Raw genomic sequence first — 12,019 nt, 5'->3', positions numbered from 1 at the left:
TACAGTAAAGCTTGCTCAGTCTCGATAGCCAAGCATGGGATTATTAGGCTGTGTGAAATACAATACATCCAACGAAATTTAATCAGTTTTTCATTTTTTCGAAAAGAGTTTCCTCAGAAAATATTCCATCGATGATGGAGTTGATTTATATGGTGTAGAGCATAACTGGTATTATTTTTTAAATAATGAGTAGAAAAAACAAAAAAAAACATTTTTTTGAATAAATATTATAAGTTTAGAAATAATACAATCACGAATAAATGGCAATCAATTTGCGATATGTTCATGAATCGAATTCTGATAGAGACCCACTATGCTAGAAGTAATACCAAAGATAAACTCAAGATATAATATTCTACGAACTGTTAGTATCATTTAAATAGGACACCTCGATGAGCTCGGTTCACTGCTAGTATCAGTCTTTTAAAGCAAAACAACTGAGGTCTGATCGCTAGATGCATCGCAACTATAACAATTATTGTTTATGTTTGGAACAATATCAACTTGCAGTATGAACGTTATCAAGCAATTCCGCCTCATATCCAATGATTCTTATAATAAGAAAGTAGAAACTACTTAGAACTATTAATTAGAATTTGTGTATTTTGTTACTGTCTTATCCCACGAAGCATCAAAGTCAATTGAAGCAAGAAACCATGATGTGGTGAATGTAAACATATTTTTGCTCCCTTCTTAATGTGTGTTGTTTCCATGGCATTTTGCAGGAACTAGTCCTAGTACTTTTTTTTATTCAAAAGATATTTGTTTCAGGCCTATTTGCGTACAAGCTTTACGTGCCCGATTGAGCCGATTTTTTAAATACATTTTTTTAGTTGGATCTCATTGTCACCCTTTCTCTAGGGGGAGAGGAGCTTCCATTTCCCTCCTGCGAGGATTGAGGGGCACTTCGTTCGTGGTTCGTCTCGTCATCCATTACCGCATCGATGGTATTGATGTCGATTTCCGTCTTCTTTTCGTTGCTAGTTGCTGTAGATACACCTTGTTGCAATTGCTGGTTGGTTTGAGGGTAAGTTGTTAACTGCAGCTGGTGTACTTTGTTCTATAGGGGATGATGATGGATTCGTTGAAGGGGATGCTTCATTGTTGTTGGTGACTGTCACAGGTGTACTGGGGTTGCTTGGGGTGAAGGAAGCACCGTTGTCCTTTGGTTTGTCTCCTTGTCCAGTTTATCACATGGCTTACCGTAGTGAACAGCTTTTTGGCAATATTGACATGTGGCCATCTGATTGTCATAGGTAACAAGTGATTTGCACGGAATTCTTGTATCTTAACCGAATGGCACATAAGAAGGTATAGGCCTCTTCAAGCGCATGCGTAACAAACGTACGCCATTTAGAATACCGGGGAAAAGTTCTTCCACTTTTCTTTTTCGATAGAGAGAATCTCTCCGTATTGGGACATAGTTTTGCGCATATAAGGATCGATGACGCTTGAGGGAAGATCATGCACACGCACTTCTATAGTACTATCTTCCATATATACTGGAATGTTGTATTTAATCATTTAGGGGTTGTATTTTTTCGTCCCGGTGGTAGCTTTTGTTCGTTTGTTTCACTCATTTCGAGGTCGATCTATTGTTCACTACACAATACTGTATTTGGTTTTTTCTGTCCCGAACTTAAGCGGTTTTGTTTTATCGACTGACTTGTATGAGATGTGAAAGCGAACTCTCCAAGTTCTAGTACTTGATTTATTTTCAGAATAGAAAAAACACTCTTTTTTTTTCATAAATACGTTTATTTCTTAAGGCAGTTTACATAAGTTTTTCTTCGCCGTAGCATCACTTTTAATATTCTTATCCTAATTTAATTCTAACATAGTCACAACGTTTTGCATTTATTAAAACATATTCTCTTATTACTTAAATATCATCTTAGGTAACTCGTCATTAATTATGAAATCTACTCGGAAATATTATTTGAACCAAACGATTAACTTCTATAAATTATAAAATAAGCTGTTATTTTCAGACATTTTGTTAATAATTTCATAAACTGTTTCGAGTTTGTTTGTATCATTACATTATTTTTATTCTAATTTAGCTATTGGTTGAACTCATGGACGCAGCTGGGATCAGAACTAAGTCTTGAAAGGGGCCTTTATTAAATTGAAACTCCAGTTTTCTTTATGAAATGATAAATAAGTTTCATGTATGAAAGGTCACGACAAGCAAGAATGTCTCGAACTGGGATATTGGATAGTCTACCTTGGGTACGCAAAGAATTTATTAGTTGAGATCTGACATCACGATACTCCACGCATGTCCAAACGACATGATCAATATCTCGATAACCTTCGCCACAAGCACAATGATTAGTCTCGGAGAGCCCAATTCGAAGGAGATGTGCATCTAACGTGTAGTGATTGGACATGAGTCTAGACATCACACGAATGAAATCTCTACTCACATCCAGTCCCCTGAACCATGCCTTTGTCGATATTTTCGGAATAATTGAGTGCATCCACCGACCCAGATCATCTTTATCCCAAGAAGCTTGCCAGCTGGCAAGTGTTCTTTGGCGAGACGAGCTATAGAATTCGTTGAAAGCAATTGATCTCTCATAAATTTCACCCTCAATAGCACCACGTTTGGCTAAAATATCGGCTCTTTCATTGCCAGGAATGGAGAAATGAGCCGGGACCCAGACTATAGTGATTAGATAATTATTGTTCAATATGTCGTTCAGGCACTGTTTTATTTTGCCCAGGAAAAACGGTTCAGTCTTGCCAGTCATGTTTGAGCGAATGGCTTCAATTGCACTCAGACTATCTGTGAAGAGGAAATAATGGTTTGGAATTAATGTGACGATTACACTCAAACTATATTGAACTGCTGCTAGCTCTGCTATATAAACAGATGCAGGTTCTTGAAGCCTAAATGAGGCCGAAACATTATTGTTGAACATACCAAACCCTGTCGCTTCTTCAATTCGCGATCCGTCCGTGTAAAACATTTTCTCAGAGTCAATATGCCTGAACTTACTTGAAAATATTTTTGGGATTTCCGTCGAACGTAGATGATCCGGGATTCCACGCACTTCGCGCTGCATGGATGTATCGAAAAATAAAGTTGAGTCAGGGACATTTAGGAGGCTGACACGGATAGGAATATATCTTGAAGGGTTGATTTCCTGTGACATATGGTTAAAATATACTGTCATGAATTTTTTTTGAGATCGAAGCTCGACTAGTCGTTCGAAATTATTAATTACCATGGGATTCAGCACCTCACATCTTATTAGCAGGCGTGATGAAAGCTCCCAAAATCGATCTTTTAATGGAAGAACTCCCGCCAGAACTTCAAGACTCATTGTATGTGTCGAATGCATGCACCCTAAAGCAATTCGCAAACAACGATACTGAATTCGCTCCAGTTTGATAATATGAGAGTTTGCAGCGGAACGAAAGCAAACGCATCCATATTCCATCACTGAAAGTATCGTTGTCTGATACAATTTTATTAGATCTTCCGGATGAGCACCCCACCAAGATCCTGTTATTGTTCGAAGAAAATTTACTCTTTGTTGGCATTTTGTTATCAGAAACCTAATGTGTCCTCCCCACGTGCATTTGGAATCGAACCACACCCCGAGGTATTTAAAAGTTAAAACCTGTTGGATCATTCTTCCCATCATATGGAGCTGAAGCTGCGCGGGATCATGCTTTCTTGAAAAGACGACTAACTCTGTTTTCTCCGCAGAGAATTCGATACCAAGATGAACAGCCCAATCGGACAAGTTATCTAAGGTATCTTGCAATGGTTTATGCAGATCAATAGCTTTGGGTCCAGTAACTGAAACCACGCCATCATCTGCCAATTGTCTTAGTGTACATGGGGTTACTAGACAGCTGTCAATGTCATTTACGTAAAAATTATAGAGGAGCGGACTGAGGCATGAGCCTTGCGGGAGACCCATGTAACTATTTCTGAGTGTTGCCAAATCGCCATGTGAAAAATGCATGTGTTTCTCTGACAAAAGGTTGTGCAAATAATTATTTATAACCGCTGGGAGTCCATTTTGGTGAAGCTTGTCTGAAAGAACATCAATGGAAACTGAATCAAATGCTCCTTTAATGTCTAAAAATACAGATGCCATTTGTTGCTTTTGAGCGAAGGCAATTTGGATGTCAGACGAAAGTAATGCAAGGCAATCATTCGTCCCTTTATTTCTACGGAAGCCAAACTGAGTATCTGACAACAAACCGTTCGTCGTGTCGAGACGTCGTAGAATAATTTTTTCGAACAATTTTCTGATGCAGGACAACATCGCAATGGGTCTATATGAGTTGTGATTGGAAGCTGGTTTCCCCGGTTTTTGAATGGCGATAACTTTCACTTGTCTCCAGTCAGGTGGAACAATATTTTGCTCAAGAAACTTGTTGAACAATTCCAACAAACGTCTTTTTGCGAGGTTGGGCAGATTCTTCACCAAGTTGAATTTAATTCTGTCCAACCCTGGAGCGTTATTGTTACAAGACAAGAGTGCTATAGAAAATTCCATCATTGAAAATGGGTTATTAATAAAACCATTATTTGGAGGAGATTCCCGTATAATGCTCTGCGTAGGAACAGAATCTGGGCAAACTTTCCTAGCAAAGTCAAATATCCATCGGTTCGAGTATTCATCACTCTCATTGCCCACGGTACGATTCCTCATTCGTCTGGCCGTGTTCCAAAGAGTGCTCATTGAGGTATCTCTTGACAAACCTTCGACAAAATGTCTCCAATAGCTACATTTTTTGGCTCGAAGTATGCTCTTGTACTTGGTTTCTAAAACCATAAGTTTTTCAAAATTCTGAGGAGTTCCTCCTCCCCGTTTTAGAAACGTCTTGCAAGCATTTTGTTTTGCGAGTTTAGCCTCTGAGCACTCTTTGTCCCACCAGGGGTTGGGAGGCCTTCTGTTAGTCGTTGGCCCAGGAAAGCGTTTAGTTTGGGATTGTTCTGCTGCCTCCAGAATCGAACAAATGAGGAAGTCATATTCTTCAAGTGGAGGGAGCTCTTCCATTGAATTCAAAATACTAGAGATACTACTTTGGTATTTAATCCAGTCGATATTTTTTGTCAAATCATATGGAATACTAGCGGAAGTAGCAATGCAATTGCTACTGCTAATTGAGATGATGATTGGTAAATGATCGCTACCGTGTAAATCAGGCAGTATTTTCCAGGTGCAATCTAGTCGAATTGATGTTGAGCAAAGAGATAGATCTAATGCACTTGGGCGTGCCGGAGGTCTTGGGATCCGTGTCATGCTACCCATATTTAATACCGTCATGCTAAAATTGTCACAAATGTTTTGTATTAAAGATGATCTGCTATCATTGTAAACGGAACCCCACATAATACCGTGCGAATTTAAATCCCCCAGAATCAATCGTGGTGCAGGAAGGGCTTCAACCATTTCATTAAGCTGTTGCTGTCCAACTTGTGCTTTTGGAGGAATATAAACCGAAGCTATGCAAATATCTTTGCCTTTAATGTTTATTTGGCAAGCAACAACTTCTATACTAGAAGTTGAAGGGATGTTTAATCTATAAAAGGAATAGCATTTCTTAATTCCCAAAAGCACTTCACCATACGGAGAGTCTCTATCGAGACGTATAATGTTAAAATCATTAAAATTTAAAGCTATGTTTGAAGTAAGCCATGTTTCGCATAAAGCAAATACATCACATTTTTGACTATGCAATAATATTTTAAATGAATCAAGTTTTGGCATGATGCTTCGACAATTCCACTGCAGGACAGTGATTGTATCATTTGCGACGGGTGATAAATTATCCATCAAAAGATACAAAACCTGAGACAATTGGCCATTGAGCTGATAACTGCTTCAAAAAGGTTCTAGCTATTGGAAGGAATGCCATTATGAGGGTCTTTAAGGGTTCAGATATATTGAATGCTGAGAAAATCCATTCAACAATTTCCGAAAACTTCAGTAATCCTGTTGGTGGCTGTGAAATGGAGCCCACTGGATTATTATCTTTTTCTGTACTAGATCCTGGATTGGTTTGTGAATTTGACAAACCAGGAGGCACAGTCTTTGGTTTTGACTTTTTTTGTTTAACACGGGGATCTTTTTTTGAAGATGAAATTTTAGGTGTCTTTTTTGGTAATTTGGAGGAAGACTTCTTTCTCTTAACTGACCCTTGGGTAGTGATAAACGAATTACCTTCACTATTTTCGTCAGAGTCAGAGTCCTCTGGTTCCTCTAGATTTGAAAACCCGTTTTCGGTTTCCAAAGGGGGGACATCAATGACCGTTTTAAGCATTTCTGCATATGTGCGCTTAGACCGTGCTTTTAAAGAAAGCTTAATTTTGTCTTTGTGCACTTTAAATGCAGTGCATACTGAAATATCATCATGAGGACTATTCCCACAATAAATACATTTTTCAATTTCCTTGTTGCAATCATTATCTTTATGAGGCCCTTCACACTTAATACATTTTGGTTTATTACTACAGTAAGTAGCTGTGTGGCCGAATTTTTTGCAGTTCGTACAATTCATTACATTTGGAACAAAAAGCCGAACAGGGAGGCGAATTTTATCGACATAGACATGGGACGGCAACGCAGACCCGGCAAATGTCACTCGAAACGAGTCTGATGGGCGATAAACTTTCTTTCCCTCTTCATGAACTACTGAGTACAGTTGTTTGCACTCCAGTATTTTCACACCCTCAAGCATAGAGTTCTTGAAACGACCAACACCATGCTTGAGTAAATCATCTACCGAAAGACTCGCTTCGGTAACAACACCGTCAATTTCGACATCTTTGGAGGGTATGTAAACTTTATACTCTTTATTGAAATGTTCCGAAGAGACAATATCATTCGCGTGTTTCAAATTATTTACCACAACACGAATTTTATCGTTATTTACTTTTATGATCTCTTTGATTGAAGAGTATCGTGATGTCAAACCTTTATTAATTTGAAAAATGTTTAATGGCTTTGATATACGTCTAAAAAAGACTATCCAAGGCCCAGAAGAGCTCTCCTGATATTTTTTCGTTCGTGGGGGTATCGGATTCATGCTAGGATTTACGTCCATGGATTCATCCATTACATTAAAATTTTTAACTAAACTTTAAAATAAAATTTGAAACCAACACTACACAGTACTCAATCAAAAGGAAAAGAAAAAACTTCTACCTTGAAATTGTTGTCTATCTCCGTTGCACTGCCGTGTAGATCCTCGTTGCTCTAGATGTTCTTGTTGGATGTATCTGGACGTTGATACAATGCTGAAGCTCACTGTAGCGATAGAATATGATGTGATGCTACTGCTACCTGACATCCAGCACCACTCGAATTCCGATTTGCTTTCGTCTTTGCCAGCTGTAACCAGCGCAGGTCACCGGTGTATACCTGCGTGTTGTATGGCAGTGGAAAGACCGAGTTGTCTTGTCTCCTTCTTCCTAGTGCTCCGCACCGATATGCTTCTGCACCGAAGTGCCTTCGCACCGGTGTGCCTTTGCACTCTCCTGCTTCTATGTGCCTTTGCACTCTTCCTCTTCGATGTGCCTTTGCACTCTCCTGCTCAGCACTTGTGGCTGTATATTGCGGCCTGGGTAGAGTTTGGGAAACGCCCTTTGTTGTTTCCTTCACCAGCTTGGCCCAGCACTAGGGCTCTCTTATGCAGCACGACTATACGTTTTAACGGCTGCTGCCAACAGGTTTCTACCTGTAGTTCAACCGTTGTCGTATTTAACGCGTGTAAACCAACCAGCGTTATTAAACTGTACGCTTCTATACACAACCTTCTCGGTTGAACGGCTATTACTGAATGAAAACACTCTTTTTACAGTGTATAATTTCTCCATATTGTTCCCATAATTACCAGAAATATTGCCGAAAACACCAAATCAAGCTAACAAACCGTTTATAAGAAACAGCTTCTGGAAAATTTTCGAATATTTTTTATTTTCGTGGCAAACTGATGATGCAAATTACCCTTTTTGGTCAAAAAGAATACTTATGCAAAATTTGAGCGAAATCAAAAAATACGAAATGAAATTTCATAAAACAAAAATTATTCTCTGTGGACATTTAAAAAATATCACGATAATTGGAATTTATTTCCTAGAATCCGTAAGTATTTCGAAAAGGCACTATTTGTTTGACTAGACCCTGTCAGCTTAGAGCGAAATCAGTCTTCAGCTCAGCAACGTCATCGCACGGTATCACATCCAACACATCATGTAATGTATGGATGCGCAGTGCTGCTAGTTTATCGCGTTTGACATTTTGCTCACTTATTGAAATTTTTGAATGCAATGATTCGACTTGGGGCGCCATTCTTCAAAAAAGTATGTCACTTATGATTTGTTTTGCAACTATTTTTTATTTCAAATTTGAAAATTTGCATCATCAATTCATAATTTTGACTCCAGCCTTACTTTTGAGAAGGGCGTAAGTAAAAATTCTTTGTAAATTTTCAAACTCCTATATCTCAAAACCGGTTGGTTCAATTGATTTGGTGTCTTAAGCAATATTTTAGATAATTTCTGGCGCTAAATGAAAAAGTATACACTGTAAAAATAACTGTTGTAGTTGTATTAATAAACACAAAATCGATTGTCTCAATAAAGGTATTTTCGATTTTTTTTTTCAAATTTTGTATCTGTTAATTTAAGATACTTTTTGCACTACACCCCAAGATGGAAATATAATTGACAAAAAATATGAAATCTTCTAAAACTAGGTACATTGTTAAAAATCTATTTTTACAACATTTTAATTTTAAACTATTTATTAAAAGTAATGTTTGCCTTTAATGCTATTAGTGCCTTTTCAAAATGGAGAATTTACAGCAAAACTATTTCAGAGTACATAGGCAAGTTTTATGTTTTTGATGACATAAAAGAGCTCATTTAAACTCTAGAACATCAAAGATTCTACAGATTACAAATAACAAATTTGTACACTGAAACTTTTCACATAGACACAGCCATTCTCGATATATTTGAACATTGCCTCTTTTTACGAACAAAATCCCAAAAAACGTAATCTTATTTTACGAAAAAAATTATAGATATTCCTTGAAAACCGTTACAATATGGATATTTTCGGAACGGGTTTGATGAGTAGATGTCGGAAAACGATGTTTGAGGTGGTTTCGAATTCCAAGATGTATATGTACATAAAAAATAAATTTGATTGTGTTGCAAAAGATTTATTTCAAGCTTGTTAATAAAACCAACATTCGAAGTAATATAACTAATGTTGTTAAATACCTTTTGTTTTAAAATGAAGAAGTTACAGAAAAAAAAGTACGGGTGTGTAGTGTCAGAGAAATAACTGGATATCGTGAATACGAATAAAACTGACACGATTTCTTTACACTTTCGAATTCGATTTGATAGTTGATAGATTGTGTGAATTGCGAAACTTTCCCCCTTTTCACTACTAAAATTTTTTACGATTTTTGACGTCGATTATCTCATTTCGGATTTGCATATTTCATTGTAAGAAACTATCAAGATGCTGTAAAGGATTCATTTCTGCCTTTTAGAAGGACCAAATTGTGGACTTCTTTACGATATTTAGCACAGTTCGGAACATTTTTCTCGATCGATTTACGCACAGCGAAAAATGCACGAAGCACATCAAATTATTTTGGATTTTCACTAAACTGGTGATTTTTACCTTCGATTTGCAAAGAAGTAATCTTAATAGTTCTTTAGATAACATTTAGAGCCATTAGAATGGCTGATTTTATATAATGTTGTAAATTTTTCGTTTTCTTTCTCTTCAATGCAAACGACCAAGAGCTCTGTTGTATGATGCAGTCGCTCTTGTTTGAAACTAGCTTTGCGTACAAACCAACACATCCGCTCGCAGTGCCAAATGATGCGAAACTGGTTTAATGCGTCTTCTCGCCTTGACGACCGGAAGGCAAATGTGAACTACGACCTGAGCGTTTGAGGTTTTCAACCACGCAGAAAATGCACTCTCTGATGTCGCTGTTTGAATGCGTCTTCTCGCCCCGACGTCTGCTTTCATCCAACGCATAAGAAGAAATGATCGATTTTCGACCACGGTTCCCCTTTTATAACGTTCAGTAGAAGATATGTGCCTGACTGCCTCAAAATCGTCGTCCTTGCGCGAAAACCCCAAGCAAAAGTAAAGAGTTTTCCGCGTTGTTTTAAAATTTTCAGAAAACTTAATTTTTGAGTTGTTGGTGGTTATTTCACACTGTTCAAAATATTATCCTAAATTCCTGATCATATTTTTGATGAAATAGTGAAAGAATTATGTTGCTGCCATTAATACAACTCGAGATATTCACGATTCAGTTCTGCCCATTCTTCCATATGGCTAATTTTGAAAAGGCGTCCCATAGTAGAGTAAGTCGTATTCACGACAAAATAACATTAGCATATTTGAAAAACTTGAGGTTCTTAATGCAAAACACCTGAATATGACTTTACAGAACAAAAGCAATCGATTTGTTCATGAATACCTTTCTATAGAATTAGCCTGTCTAGAGATATTTACACCTATAATTCAAAGAACTCAGAACTATGGGCATCAAAAAACATGTCACCCATTTCAAAAACCATTCTTGAGTCGAATCCACCCGAACGAAGTAAATGGTTTGTCACTCTGCAGTCGTATACAAAGTTTCATCCAAATCTCAGTATGTGAAATATTCTGTAGAAACTTATTTGAATTTATACGAAATATTATATTTCGTATATAATATTTCGTATAAATTAAAATATATTTTCCTGAAAATATTTATTTGAGAATTTTGGATGCCCTGAAAAAGACCACTTAATTATTTGGTGTTGGTGATGAAAAGTGCCGATCACGATCATCCAGCACTCTATTATCGAAGTCATCCTACGTTTTCTTTGAATACGAAGAAAAACAGGGTTCGAATAAAAATGACCCTCGTGCGAAGCGAACGGCGCACAAAACAAACCCACGAATGGTCTACTTGCTAATGGACATAGCAACCGTCTCTACGATATTAACCAACCACATAGAGAGCGAATCGATTCGATACTGATTCATCTTTAGTGAGACGGCTTTGTTTAAATGTAAACACACACAAGAAAAGCGAAATTTCAATGGAAACCGTGGACTTATGCATACGAAACTGAAGCCATGATAATGGTTTGTAGAAAAGGGAAAATAAGAAATTGTTCGTTATTAATTATAATATTTATCTTTCCTCGCAGTATCAAATCCGCTACTTCCCGTTCATAGAAACTTTCACAAAAACTGACAAAAGTACATCATCTTCCGATTCACATATTATAACGCCTACTCGCGATTAAATCCAGAATCGAAACACTAAGAACGAACATACTATTTGATTGTGATGAAAATTTCCTTTTGTGATTAATTAGTATATTACCATTAGAAATGAGTCATCAATATCAATCTAAGCTCAATATAGTCATCAATATCAATCTAAGTTGAATTTAGGAGCACTGAACTTCACACAAATAATCAATATTTGTGTCCTCTTTTGTGCTACGTTATTTGCTAGATTATTCAACACTTTTCACAACTCGATAGTCTTTAATATTTCAAGCTTGTTGTTGAGATATGCACAATTCAAACTCTATAAAAACGAAATGTTTTTCGATGGGGTGTAATTAAGGACAGTTGCGACGATAAGAAATCTTTAGCATGAAGCTAAATCTTCTCAAAAATGCGACGACGAATCATAAGATCATAAGCACTAGATGCTTATTTGAACACTCTTTGAAATCTATTTCCTAGTTCACTTTAGGTAAATATGTTTTTTTTTTAGAGTTTGTTTGATAAATATGCAACGAACAACAATCATCTAAGCTAAAGATCAATCATCTAAGAATAGCATTCGATTTTCACAATTCCAATTCCACTGTTCATGTCACTGTTCATTGTGCTTCTAAAATATTTTGGACCATATGAATAAAACGTAGTAGTAGATGCGTAAAAAACATATAGAACTTAGTACATGAATCGCAACCTAGCTTTGTTTCATTCATACG

The 12,019-nt window shown here is 36.9% G+C and overlaps 1 protein-coding gene across 8 annotated transcripts in view; it reads left to right on the top strand.

Annotated features, from left to right (window-relative positions):
• LOC131437613 (uncharacterized) overlaps positions 1-12,019 on the top strand; it is a 524,049-nt gene that overhangs the window by 499,179 nt on the left and 12,851 nt on the right. The gene's annotated exons all lie outside the window — the stretch shown is intronic.

This window comes from Malaya genurostris, chromosome 3 (genome assembly GCF_030247185.1).
Source record: "Malaya genurostris strain Urasoe2022 chromosome 3, Malgen_1.1, whole genome shotgun sequence".
Classification (NCBI taxonomy): Eukaryota; Metazoa; Arthropoda; class Insecta; order Diptera; family Culicidae; genus Malaya; species Malaya genurostris.
This window is presented reverse-complemented; position numbering and strand designations above follow the sequence as displayed.